This window comes from Chinchilla lanigera, unplaced genomic scaffold, assembly GCF_000276665.1.
Source record: "Chinchilla lanigera isolate Chin_1 unplaced genomic scaffold, ChiLan1.0 scaffold00078, whole genome shotgun sequence".
NCBI classification, from domain to species: domain Eukaryota; kingdom Metazoa; phylum Chordata; class Mammalia; order Rodentia; family Chinchillidae; genus Chinchilla; species Chinchilla lanigera.
The window spans coordinates 4776522-4791862 of record NW_004955479.1 but is presented as its reverse complement, the minus strand read 5'-3'; positions in this window follow the sequence as shown (position 1 = coordinate 4791862).

Here is a 15341-nt window from a genome sequence, read left to right as displayed (position 1 = left end):
TCTCTTCTGGTTCCAGATGAATTTTAAGGAATGTTTTCTCTAGATCTGTGAGGTATGCTAATGGTATGTTAATTGGAATGGCAATGAATCTGTACAACAATTTTGGGAGTATGGCCATTTTCACAATGTTGGTTCTTCCTATCCATGAGCAAGGAATATTTTTCCATTTACTGAAATCCTCTTTGATCTCTTTTTTAAGAGTACTGTAGTTTTCATTGAATAGATCTTTTACTTCTTTTGTTAGACTGATTCCTAAATATTTCAATATCTTGGATGCTATTGTGAAATGTATGGTTTCCTTAATTTTTCTCTCAGTCTGTTTTTTTGTTTATGTATAGGAATGCTATTGATTTTTGGGTGTTGACTTTGTATCCAGCTACACAGCTGAATTTGTTGATTAATTCAACAAGCCTTCTTGTGGAGTTTTTGGGGTCTTCCATGTAAAGTATCATGTCACCTTCAAATAGTGATAGTTTTCCTTCTTCCTTTCCTGTCATTATTTCTTTTATTTCTCTCTGTTGTCTAAATGCTCTGGCTAATTCTTCCAGAACTATGTTGAATAGGAGTGGTGACAGTGGACATCCTTGTCTTGTTCCTGATTTTAAAGTAAAAGCTTTCAGTTTTTTTGTCCATTTAGTATGATGCTGGCTGTTGGCTTGTCATAGATGACTTTGATCAGATTGAGGTAAAGACCATCTACTCCTATTTTCTGTAGGGTTTTCAACATGAATGTGTATTGGATTTTGTGAAAAGCTTTTTCTGCATCTATTGAGATGATCATGTGGTTTTTGTCTTTGGCTCTATTGATATGGGTATAACATTTATTGATTTGTGAATATTGAACCATCTCTGCATTCCTGAAATAAATCCAAATTGGTCATAGTGTATGATTTTCTTGATGGTTTGTTGCATTCTATTTGCTAGTATTTTATTGAGTATCTTGGCATCTGTGTTTATTAGTGAGATTGTTCTGCTGTTCTCTTCTTGGTTGGGTCTTTCTCTGGTTCTAGTATCAGTATAATACTTGCCTCCAGAAATGGGTTAGGGAGAATTGCTTCCTTTTAAATTTCATTGAAGAGTTTGAGGAGTGTTGGTATTAAATCCTCTCTGAATTTCTTGTAAAATTGTGCTGTGAATCCATCAGGGTCTGGGATTTTCTTTGTCAGTAAGTTTTTAATCATGTTTTCCATCTCATTAATTGATATTGGGTTGTTCAGTATTTTTTATATCTTCTTGATTCAACCTTGGCACTTAGTATATATCTAGCAATCTGTTCATTTCCTCTGAGTTTTCTATCCTATCACAGTAAAGATTTCTAAAGTAGACTTTAATGATCTTTTAAATTTCTGTAGGATCTGTAGTGATTTCATCCTTTTCCTTCCTTATTGCATGAATTTGGGTTTTTTTCCTTTCTTGTTTTTAAAAGGTTGACTAGGGGTTTACCAATTTTATTTATTCTTTCAAAGAACCAACTCTTTGATTCATTTATATTTTGTAGTGTTATCTGCATCTCAGTTGCATTAATTTCTGTCCCGATTTTTATAATCTCTTTCCTTCTTTGGGCTTTGGGCTTAACTTCTTCTTTTTCTAAAAGCTTGAGGTACAGCATTAGGCTATGTATTTGTTCTCTTTCTGTTTTCCTTATGTGATTTCACTGCTGCAAATTTCCCTCTGAGGATTGCTTTCATTGCATCCCACAGATTCTGCTAAATTGTATTTACATTTTTGTTTATTTGTAGGTATTTTTAAATTTCTTCTGTGACTCATTGGCTATTCAGGAGATTGTTATTTAATTTCCAAGTGTTTATGGAATATTTGGAGTTCCTTTTGTCATTAATTTCCAATTTCATTGTACTGTGATCAGATAATGTTCATGAGACAGTTTTAATGCTTTTTCATTTAGGTGGGTATGCTCTATGGGCAAGAATGTGGTCTATTGTAAAGAAAGTCTCACGTGCAGCTGAGAAAAATGTGTATTCTGATGTTGTGGGGTGGAACACTCTGTATACATCTACTAAGTCCATTTGTTAGCAGATTTGGTTCAGATCTGCTATTTCTTTTCTGATTTTTTTCCAGTTGACCTATCTCTTTGTGAGCAAAGGGGTGTTGAGGTCCCCTATTACAATAGTGTTATTAATTATTTGAGTTTTCATGTCTGTTAAGGTTTGTCTTATACAGTTTGGTGCTCCAATATGTGGTGCATACACATTTATGATTGTTATCTCTTCCTCTTGCAGTTTTCCCCTAACAAGTATGTAGTGACCTTCTTGATCTCTTTTGATTGTTGTCTGTTTGAAGTTTACATTGCCTGCAAACATAATTGCTACACCTGCTTTTTTCTGGGTTCTTGTTGCATGGAGAATTGTTTTCCATCCTTTGACTTTCAGTTTATGGATTTCCTTTTGAGTAAAATGTGTTTCTTGTATACAGCATATTGTTGGATTTTGTTTCTTTTTTTTTTTTTTTTTGGTTTTTCTCCGGTACCGGGAACCGAACTCACGACCTTGCGCTTGCCAGGCAGGCGCTTTTGCCGCTTAGCTAAATCCCCAGCCCCTGGATTTTGTTTCTTAATCCCCTTTGCTAGTTGTTTCTTTTGACTGGTGAATTGAGACCATTTACATTTATGGTTATAACTGATATGTGTTGGCTTATCACTGTCATGTTATTTATTTGCTGTTGGTTTTCTACTTTTTCTACCTGTTAAATTGCTTGCACTGTTTGAGGGTTCATTTCTATTTTTGTTCTTGAAATTGTGGTCATTTTTTTCTCTGTCTAGAATATCTTTTTATACTCTTTGTAAGGATGGTTTGGCACTCATGATGTTCTTCAGTTGTTCTTTGTTGTGGAAATATTTTATTTCTCTGCTGAATTTGAAGGATAATTTGGCAGGATACATCAGCCTTGGTTGGATGCTGTTTTGTCTCAGGACCCCTAATACTTTACTCCAAGCTTTTCTCAATTGGATTGTTTGTGTTGAGAAGTCTGCTGTGATTCTGATGGGCTTTCCTTTCTAGGTGATCTGTTTCTTTTTTCTAGCAGCTTTTAATATTCTGTTCTTTTGCCAGATATCTGAGATCTTGATTATTATGTCTGGGTATAGTTTTATTTTGGTTGTGACTAGTTGGAGTTCTATGTGTGTCATTAACTGGATAGCAGATTCTGTTCCCATATTTGGGAAATTTTCTGCTATTATTTCTGCAAATATTCTTTTTATGTCGTTTGTGTTGCCTCCTGCTGTTTCATTGACTCCTATTAGTCATACATTATTCCTCTTTACCTCATCCTACAGCTGTGGAATTGATTTTTCCTGGTTCCTTGTTGATTTTAAGAGATCCTTTATTTCACGATCCCTAGCTGCCATTCTGTCTTCAAGATCTGAAGTTTTATCTTCGGCTTCATTCCAGCAGTTTTGTCAGCTTTCAATGGAAGTTTTGATTTCCTGGATGTCTCTTTGAATCTGTTCCATGCCTTCTAGTTCATTTCTATATTGTTCATTTAATGTTTCTGTCTGTTGCCTAAGTCCATCTATTTTATATATATATTTCTTCTTTAGATGTGCTGAGCAATTCTTTCATTATTATTGTCATCTCATTTTTTGCCTGAGAGATTATTTCTGATCTGATGTCTTCTATGGCATGATGGAGTTGTTTTTTCACTTCCATTGCAATCATTCAGCAATTTCAGGTGTATGTTTACAAAGTTCTCCTATGTTGATGTCTCGTGGACTTGTTCTGTGTTATGTGGAGTTCTCAGATTACATTTTAGTCCTTCATCTTGTCATGTTTGATGCCAGAGGCAAAACACTCAGTCTCCCTCATCCTTGGCAGCTAAGCAAATGTCACTAGTGTCCCTAGTTTTCATTGTGTCAGGCTTGCCCCTCACTGTCCACTGAGATGCACTGCTTAGTCTGGGATTTTCCAGCAGATGATGAAGTGTATCTAGTTGTCTCAGGTCTCAGACACAAACAGTGATGTGAGCCAATGGTACTCCATCTGAACCAGTGTCCCTTCACAGCTCAGGGCATGAGTATGATCCAGAAGCAGGCTGTACTGCTGGCACAATCACGGACCAGTTGTCCTGTGTCCTCAGGCAGTTCAGGGCCCAAGCAGAGCCCAGACACAAATCACAGGGTCAACAGTTCATGGACCACCTGATTCTGTGTCTCCCAGCAGCTCAAGGCTCACAGGAGCCAGACACGGGATGCACTGGTGATCATGGACCACCTGCTTCTGTGACCTCCAGGAGTTTGTGGAGCATGTAAAACCCAGATGCAAACCCTGGTATTAGCAGTTTGAGGGCCTTCTGGGTCAGAATCTCCTGTCTGCACCGGGCACATGGAGGGAGGAGACCTATTAAGGTAAATTCTAACATTGTACTTCTAGTGGTAGAAATGCTTGCTAAATTACAATTCTGATAAATGCTATAAAGTAGAAGTACCAGAAATATGAGGGTCTACTTGGATCTGATCCTCCTTGCTCTAGTGCATTGGAAGGTGTAGCTATAGGACTGATAAGACTGAAATTTGAAGGTTGGCATAAGTGAGAATGGAATGCAGAGAGTTGCTTGCAGAGACAGTAGTGCTAAAAGTTCTGATACAGAATGCATGATCAGAGGAAGTGAAGCACAGGGAGTTATGGGAAGCTAACAGAGGGAGCGGGAGGATGGTTTTGGGTGGTCAGACTTTCTGGGACCTTGTAGGCAATGCAGGTCATGACTATGTTATTTCCCTTCTGTTCCTATGTGAGTCCCTGACACATTAGCTTGTGCATCCCTTGGATTTTAACATAATATTTCCACAAATACCTCAATGTCCTCATCACAATTCTGTCCTTTAGATAATGTTCAAAGTGTTAATTGTCTTAATTTCCTCTGTTTAAAATCAGTCTACAGAGTGAGGATTAGAACCCAAGACTGAGAGCTTTAAGCATGAGCCCCTTTCCATCATATCACTGCTAGCATTTTTATTTATTAGATTAGGTACCATATGCACAGCTAAGGAAGTTGTTCTGGTAAATTTAGATCTCTCATCTACATCTTGTAACAGTACAAAGATGTCTGGAGCACTTTGTGTTTTGTCACTTGTTTTTGTAACAGGGACAAAAATCAAAAGATAAAACATAAGTTTTTTAGGCCATATAACAATTGCTAGACAGAACCACTTGGATGAAAGGCATCTATTAAGACAGATCTGTGTTCACAGCTGGAGCAACTGCTTTCAAGAGGACATGGATGCCTACATTCCCCATACGAATATAAAGAGAAGAAAGTATTGCCACTGCCTAAATCCAACTGATCAAGAAGAAAGCCATTCATTTTATCAAACAAAAGTCCTCAGGAACTTGTGTAACTTGGGAGTACATGCTGACATGGTGGAAGGCCTGTACTGCCCCAGGGCCTCACTCTGTACCCAGCCAGGGCGCAGCTGTGTCAGCCAATCCAAGCTGTCTCTACATGGCTGAGGATCATGATTACTGGTTGCCAGACTTCTGCTGGGTGCACATCAGGGTCAGTATCTCATGCCAATCACATCCCCAAGAAATTCACATAGTGCCTGCTTAAGTGGGAAAGATGTATGGTAGAGATGGAATAAATAGAAATGTTTCTTTTTTGTCATTTTAGCTTAAGGTCCAGACTGCTTACATTGTAGCAGTTATCATTATAGAACAATACAGATAAAAATGTTCTCCGTAGAAACGACACAGGACCTGGTCATGGTGGCATGTATCTGTAATGTCAGGACTCTGGGAGGAAGAAGCAGGAGGATAGCAAGTTCTGGCCTATCCTGGGCAATTTAGCAACATAGCAAGACACTGTCTTAAAATAAATAAATAAATAAATAAAGTAAAACAAAATAAAATAAAATAAAATGGGGCTGGGAATGTAGTTCATTGCAAAGATTTATCTTCAGTCCCTAGTACCACAAAAAGAAATATAGAATCTACATAAGGACAAAAACTATGCATTTAAATAAGGCACAAACTATTGAGTCAACCATTAACTATATAGAAATAACTGCCAGGAAAAGTAAAATTTGATGACTTGCTGAAAATGTTAACTCTAATATTTTTCTCTCTATATTACCTAAATTTGCAAACTGATAACACTATATATTCCAAAGAACAGAAATTACATGTTTTTGAGTTTGAGTGAATACATTAATTCTTTGAAGACAAACAAGGGCCTTCTAATTACACAATCATTTCACTTGGAATGTATTGGTAAAAGAAAAATATCCACAAAGCAAATTTCTATACCACTAAAATCAAATCCTTTAAATATCACAAATATATATTTCCTTATTTCTACCTTTATCATTTTTGTGTTTCACCAGATCTAGTTGAGATCAGCTTTCCACCTGTCCTGTAAGATAGTCCCCATCACCCCATTTCTCTCAAAATCTCTTGTTCAATACGTCTTCTGTTCTGTAGACATCACCTCCTACAAGTTCATGTATCTCTCTGTTCCAATCTTACCTGCACCATTGAAGAATGTTCGGAACTCTTCTCACAGTTGCCACTTTCCAACTTACCTTTAATTCTATTGCCAGTTGAGGTGGCCATTTCTGAGAACAGCCCAACACATGCTTACTACTGGTTAGAGAATTTCCAGTATTGTGGATTCTGCCTTCCAACAGCGGAACCCAGAACTCTGCCTTCTCTGGATGCTCACTGGTAAGGTCATGGGTGTAAGACCTGGTTCTATTAATGAAGTTTACTAATGCAGCACCTAGATTCAGAAGTGAGTAAATGCAATAAGGTTCTTTGTGCATTCCAATATATTGGTAAGTGTTATTGAAGGATTCTGGCAGTAGTATCTCATAGGGCTATGTCCTTGAGGGCCAGTTCTCAGTGTAAATTGAGACACCCTTCCTCCAATTCATCTCAACCTACTTCTTCACCTTTCCCATGGAGAGTCCGTGGATCACTCAGGAGACTTTCAGGAAAGTCAGTTGCACTTTCTTGAACCAAATAGCCCTAGAGTAATCTTTCTGAGAAATAAACTTGATCATCTCACTCTTCTGCTTAAACCCCTTCAAAACTTCCTACTGCTTGCAGAATAGAGCCTGGCTTTCTTAACCTGGCATTTATGACCCATCAATTTTTAAGTTCCATCAAATTTACCAGCCTCTTGCCCTATCATTTATCCATAAAGATACAGAGAGAAGCCATATTAAATAACTTTTGACCTTGTTTATGTACTGTTTAGAGCTATATCCTTTGCCTGGATTACCCCTAACTCTATTCCCATCTGCTCAGCCAATTCCTTTCTTTGTGTCTTAGTTCTTGCTGGACCTTTGTGACCTACATACCCCTTTGCCAGAGTTATGCAATTTTATTCTCTGTGTTCCCATGGTGTGTCCTGAAAATCTCTACTTTAATACTTAGCATTTTGCTAACATTATGTCTTTATACTGGCCTCACCTACCAAATTGTGTGTTTCTCAAAAGTAAGAATTATATGTTTTTCACCTTTACAGCCCCACTCCTAGTACAAACCCTTGTACTTGAGTTGAACTTTATACATTGTAAATGAATGGCTTGTTCTTTTTAACTCATCCAGAGTTACCTCTTTCATAGTTTCCACTTAGATCCTTCCCGCTTTAGCACATACTTCCATAAGCAGCCCCCAGGCCCCAGGTGAGCTAACCTAGGTTGCAAACTCTTTCCCCAGGTGTTCTTCTGGAAGCATCTATTCCATTAACAAGATTGTTTCAATCATCCCCTTTATCTTGAGCATCTCTGTCTTTACTCTCATCTTTGTAATACAGTGGCCACTCCTTCTTCTGTGGACAAACTGTCCTCTGAATAAGTGTAAATCAACCTGTGAAACAATTACTTACTGTTGTGCACATATTCCATTTTTAAAATTATACTATCACTTTCTGTAGTAGTAACCATGACTTACAGTCTCCAGCATTACTCAAACACCTGATAGGAAAAGACTTAGAATATCATAACTTATTTGAATGCTGCTATCACATGTATTATAGTTAAAGTAATATTTTAGTCTTTCTTTTTCCTGATCTTCTATCTCTTTCTCTTCTTCTACTCTTTCCCTTAATTATTCTTTTACTAAAATGGAATATTTCCACAAGAAGTGGTATTTAAAATTAGATTTTTTTAAGTAGATGGATAGAATTTTTTAAATGACCTAGTAGAAAAAGTGCTACTTTAAAAATTATAAGGGAGACTGGAAGTTGGTATAGCCATATGGAAAACACTTTGGATTTTCCTCAAAAAGTTAAAAATAGAACTGCCATATGATCCAGCAATCTTACTTATTGGTATATATTTATTAATTTATTTTCTGTTGTTCTACTGAAAACCTTGAGGCAGCCTAATTTTGCAAGCAAAAGAGATTTACTTAGTTCAAAATCCGAAAGTTAAAAGTCTAAGACTGGTGTTGGCCTCCTTGGTTTAGCCTCTGGTGAAGGTATCACTGGGGGAGTGCAGGTGGGAGAAACAGTTCACACAGGAAAATAGAGGCCAGAGAGATTCAAGGGTCAGGTTCAATCTTCAACATCCTGTTCTTCTGAGAGCACAAGAGTCCCATGCAAATTACATTAATTCCTTCCAGTGATCCCAAGAATAGAATAGAACAGTATGTAAAGCTATAGGTAGACAAATTCTGGCTTGATGTCAGGGGGAAAATAAGTCTAACAGAGAGCAAATGTTTAAATCTGGCATAATAAATGAGCCTTTCATCATAACAGCATTCAAAAGTAGACTGTGAAGATGTATACACCTTCATATGGGTATTTCATGAGGGCTTAGAACAATTTTTCAAACAGGGTGTATTATGATTCCCCAAAATACAGAAGACCACATTGTACCAAGACCCTTGTCATGAGAATCTATCATGAATTATTTTAGAGAATATGAATGGAAACCATTTTGCAAAATAAGAGTTGTAAGAATAAATTACCCTCCAACAGAATTTATCTTATGCTGTACTAAGAGAATTCGAGTACTTTACCTTGTGCAGACTACTTTCCTTTGTGAAGGCATAATATTTTATTCACATCAGTTCACTAACTAGAAAGATTTGTTTCAAGTTCACTTTATTATCCTCTGCCATACTCTGTTTTCTGCTGCTATTACACAATACCCAAGGCTTGGTACTCTATGAACAGAAGCAATTTATTTGGCTAATGGTTTAGGAAATGGGACGTTGAAGAGCATGCAGCTGGCATCTGCTTGGGTTCTGGGAGGGATTACACGTTGGAAAGTCAGTAGGTGCGCAGAACAGAACTTCCATGGAGAGAGGGCAGGGGCTGATTTGCTTAACAACAAACCATTCTCACAATTACTAAACTCACATGATGTATAACTGCAAGACTAATCCACTCACCAGAGCACTAACCAGTTTCTTAAGAAAGATATTCATCCACTTATGAGAGTGGTGCTACCATGATTTAATAATTTTCCATTGAGCTCAACTTCTTAAATTTCCCTTTATCACTACTCATTACACTTACATTGGGGACTAAGATACCAACAGTTAAATTCTTCAGGGACAAAATATACCCAAATCACCACCAGCCACATTTTTTAATAACCCTTCAGAATTCAAACTACTCCATGCTAGTATTTTTCATCCAAGACAAAAGTATAAATTAACTGTGTCCTTATAATTTGTCAATTAATGTGACTTAACTGCACAATTATATAACGTGAGCAGAAAACATTGTTCTGGAAATGTGCCTCTGTGAATCTATGATAAAGAAAATGGAATTTGTCACCAACCCCTAATAAAAAGAGAAGCCAAGCGGTGAAGAGCAGAGAATGCTGTAACTATGCCAACAGAAAATTACTGTGAGAGGGCAACCTGGCTGAGTTCTCGTATTCATGTTAATCATATATTGTAATATTCTACACTTCTATAAAAATAATTTCAAAAGAAGATGGGTCAGCTTGACAGTCAGCAGGATTGTGTCAATGCCATTTACTACACTTAAAAAGAAATCACTATTAGGAAGTGTGCTAGCATTTTATTTTGTCATTGTTATCAGAAACAAGATGTGTTTCAAAGAGACACTAGTTTTGATGATAAAATATAGTCAAAAAAATCAGAATTTACTTTTCCCTTAAGGAAGAAAAAAGAAGTGATACATCTGGCCAACAATGGCTTCGTAGCAGAACTGAGACCACCAGGGGTGAACGTTAATTTTAACCTCACTCTGTGCTTTAAACTAGTCTCTCTGCCTATACTCAAAAGCTATTTCAGGCCAACTAAGTTTAACTATAGGCAGAAACCTGACTTGATAGGAGGAATGAATGCTAGATCAGCTAGGATTATGTGAGAGTTCCATTCAGTTCATTGCTCTGGATTCTAGGCTTCCATTTCCTGAGGCCTGGAGTCCCAGCCATGCCCTCAGAGAATCTTAACCTCCCTCTGCCCTCCTGCCCAGCTCTGCCTTAGGAAGCGCTGTAGGCACAAGTGCTAGGCCCACCTCTGAATCCCCTAAAAGCTCCAGTAAGGATTACAATACTGCAGCCCAAGCCAAGGAGGCTGGAGCAGGAAATGGCATGAGAGGGATACGCAGGAAAAAGTAGGAGTGGTGGTGTTCAATATTTTAAGCTAGATTTACTCAATTTTCCTTTTCTTTTCTTTTTTTTTTTTTTAACACTTTAGGCCTGTTTTATTTATTTATAAATTTATCTGCTTACTCATTCATTTCTTCATTCACTCATAGGTCAGATGTTTATTAAATTCTTACTGTATGAAAAGTACTCACTGAAAAGTGTTCACGGAAAGGTTGTACTACATTCTTCTTTACAAAAAGCAAATCAAATTGTACTAGCACCCCCACTAAAGCCGAGCATTAACAAGTCAATTGATAAACATAGAATAAGCATTTTTCCTATGACAGTAAAAATATATATCCACAATAAGTAGGCATGAGAACACAAGACCACAAATAGTAAGTATTCTCTGAGTTATTTTATGAAATGCTTATTAAAACAGAAGTTAATTTACCTGATGTTTATCTTATTTTAAAAGAAAATGGCCTTTTGCATCCTAAACACATTGCCAATGAATGACCTCTTCTGTTTCATGTCACTTTAGTTCTATAAATGACTTTAATTCTTTAAAAATTAGGCATGATCCTTTGGCATTATTAACTAATGCCATAGACTTATTTACTCAGATAAGTACTAATGACCTGTGTTCACCTACAAGTCATAAATCCAGAAACACCTGGGAGAAAATATGACCTTCTATAAACTATGCATATATTTAATTTGTTTTAATCTGAAGTCAGTAGACCAGTGAACTAACATACTGTTTATCTCTATTCTAAGAGTATGCTAATGTTCTAGAATGTCCTTTCTCTTCCACCTCCCTCCTTCTATCCCAGAATTTCTCTCCTCCAACTCTCAGAAAATCCAAGATAAAAATGTGGTAAGACTTGGTCAAGAGAAACTATTCCTCTCCACCCTCATGAAGGAATCAACCAGTCATGTCTTGATTCCAATGCTTGTATTTCCCAACAGCTGCCATTTTTACTAGAATTCAGTTCTCATCTTTTGGAATTTGTTCCACTTCTCAGTTTACAGGACACAGTTCAATCTTTATTCAGTCAGTCATTTACTTCATGACCCTGGAGAAATGATTAATGAGGGAGAAGTTAATAAATGATGGCTATTTAAGGACTCATGTCTTAACCTACAGTTTTAGGGAGCATTATCCTACCCTAAATAATTACTTTATCTTCTGTTTTAGGACACAAAAATGAAAACTGACCTAGTTAATTGATTTGGGCCTGGAACTTTCTTATTATACATTACTGATACATTTTGGTTTCATCATGCAATTTCATCATCTTAAAGAGTACAACAATGAGCATGAAGAAATTGAAAACATTAATAAGTACCAAAGTCTGTGGTCACTGGATGCTAGTCAGAAGAAAATGAATCGTCCTGGTTTTAATGGTATCTGAAAACAGCTGGAGACTCTGTTCACATATGGTACTCTCTTTCAGCATGCAGTGCCTGGAAATTTAGGGATTTATGAAAGTATCTAGAATGTAGAAATAGGAGTTAACCATTAGCGAAGTTGCAGAATTAGGGGTTGATAAAGGCTTGAGAACAAATGAATGTCAAAAGAAACCCTGACATATTTCTTGACCAATAGTCTCAACAAAAGTAATTCACAAACCTAGCACACACTCTGCACCCTAAATGCTCTAAAAAGGAAAATAGAAATACATAACTGAAGCAAATGCATTGTTTTTTCACATACAAAAACACCTGGCTGTTTTTATCAACAGTAAAAATGTTTTGCCTTTTGTTGTTTTTTCTCTCGTAAAAATATGTACTAAGTATACACAATCTTTATGTAAGTATGGATGCAGGATATGTGAAATGGAGCTAACCTTCCCCATTGAAAAGTCATATCATAGCAGAAGATGATCCCGCCCCTGCCAGTATACTTCAGTTGCCTGGGTAATAGTTCCTGTTGCAGTTCCCATTGTTTTTGTCTCCTAGAAATGGCTGGTCACTGTGATACACAGCTGGTCACTAGGATGCATATTGTCAGAAGCAATCAAAGACAGCCAAGTACTCTGCCTTTGTACTGCTCCTTGCAGACCCCATAAAAACCTCCTTCCCTGAGCCTTTGGGGCCTGACATTTTGAGGAACAACTGATTCCTAGTCAGTGCCCGTCTGAAGTTAAATAAATCTGCTTCCAAATCCAGTGTGTTTTTCCATGTTTCTGTTTGCCATTGAAATATCTCTGTACAAAACTAAGCACTGGGTGAGCACTTCTTGTAAATCATACTACATAAGCAATAGGCTAATTGGTTTCCTTTTTTTATAGTCATAGGTAAGTTTAGAGAAACTATCCACTAATTGTTTATTTGTACCCAGCACTTTGCTAGGGGCATAGGTATGCAAAGGAAGTAAATGAATTGTCCCTATACTCAAAATCTCAATAATTTTATTAAGAATTTTACATTTACATGCATTATTAGAAAAGTAAAAAATGTAAGTGATTCTACTTCCAGGCAAATTATTGATACTAAGTCAATAATTCTTAAATTTTAGTGTACATAAAATTTATGTAAGTATCCAAATAAACAGAAAAATTCTTCAACCTCATTTTGATCCACTAGGATAGTGGGCTTGCAGCTACTCTGATGCTGCTGGCCCAAGGAATGCCCTGGGTGGGTGTGTGGCAAGTCAGGGATCAGGGGCGTGGGAAAAATCAGGAATTGCCAGGATCGTCTTGAAGAGGGCAGTGGATTTGAGATGATTCTGTAAGATCAAACTTCAAGGATGGATGGGATTTAAGGAGAGAGGAGACCTTATTCTTGGAGAAAGGAAAGGCTTGAAGAAAAACATAAACCTGGAGTGAATTTGACATGGGGGGGGCTAGAATATGGGTTGGTGCCCTAAAAACTACTTTCCACCCCCCTCAAGTTGGTTGTCAAGCATCTTAGACAATTCTATTTCTTTAATATAGATACAGAAACCTTCTCTCCCTTTGTGCTTTAAACTGATTTTCACATTGTTTATGTCCATTCATAATGGTCAGTGGCAAAACCTAGAGTTTACAATCCCCAGGTTTTCCAAAGTAGGTGTGTGTATACAAATTTTAGACTTGATGAGTAATGTCTAGAGACAAATGAAAAGTCATTATTATAGACATATAACATAGGACAAAAATATTGCCTTAGGAGCCAGGAAGAATTGGATCCACATTACTGCTATATTATTATGCCACTTAGTAACTAGAATATTTTACTTGGTCTTTTGAATTTTAGTTCCTAAATGTACAAAATAATAACATGTAAATAATAATAACAGTGTAAATATATGTAACTTGTATTGGATTTTGAAGATTAAATGAGTTGCTGAATATAAACTCCCATACATAGTGTACAACAATAAGTAAATCACCAATATTTATCATTTAAAAAGTTTGTAAAAACTTTTTAAATGGACTAATCTATGATCATGAGATAGCATGATCCAACTTAAATAAAATATAGTGTAATGACAATATATTAAAAGAGATTTGTTTCTTTATAAAGAGGTAAAACTTGACAATTGTTACTAATTTGTCCATGACATGAAATTGTCTAACATGAGGCAATTTGAAAGATGCCTCAAGATATGCTCCCGAGATGCCGGAAAGCCCCTGAGGGTTTCATTCTGTGGTGACTTGTAAACATATTAATCTCGTGTTAGTTATCCATGGTTAATGTGAATTATTTTGTGAGATCTTTTCTTTCTGTACAGTGGCAGAAAAAGCCAATGAGAGCAGGAGAAGAGCTGTGGGTAGAGAAGGAGGAGCCATATATAATTCTGAGCACCCATGGAATACTGACCTTGCCTTAGCCTCAGGCCACAATATTAGGACTATTAGGGCCTGGGAGGCCTTCTCAGGTGAGAAATGGGCACCAGAAGGAAGCAAATGGGCATGGAAAGAGGCACTGACAAGGATAGGGTGTTTTTCCTTTAGCCTCAGACTGGTTTAAGTGCCGCTGCTCCCTGCACATATGTAAACTTTTTGTTAAATGTCACACAAATGCCTTTTTAGTTTTGGTGTCATATCACAAAGAAAAATTCTCTAAGATCATAAGGTGAAGTTCAAATGATCTCAGCATGTGGCTTAGAGAAATCTGAGAATAGAAATCGTTTCTGCAAAAAATAGGGGGAAAATACATGCAATGGATTACAGTTTTAATAGTATTTTGATTATTTTAGCAACTTCAGCAGTTCCTTTAATTGACTTTGAAACGCTATTTATTCTTTCTATTTATTATTACTCACTGTTTATTTCTAGTGTTATTTATGCACTATTTGCCCTTTCTTTGATCTGGAGAAAATTGTGATGTAATGTGTCTTTTAGATTTTTTTCGCATTACAAGCCTGATTTTCCTGAAATACTACATGTAACTTTTCTAGATATTTATATTTTTTTGAGAAAAAAACATTTCTAATTTACATTAATACAGTGAGCATTGGCAAAAAACTTCTTTCCTTGAAAGGAAAGGAAAGCCATCACATTGGTACAGAATTGGAAAGAAGTTCTAAATGCTAGCAGTAGATAACATGAAAATGGGGTTATGTGTGTCAAGAGAAACTTGCTATAATTATAGAAGGACTGAGAGTGTGTTTTCTTTATATTTAGGGCTGAGTTCATAGTAGCTGCTTAATTGAAATTTGTTGGATAATTAATTGACAGTACCAGAAACAAGCCAGAGAATCCCTAGCCCAAGGAATTTCAAAACATATTCTCCATATCACTATTGGAAAAGCTCCTGTCTTCACACGTGCCCACACCCACACACATGAAAGGCTCTAGTGATTCATTTCGGGGCAGATTCCTTG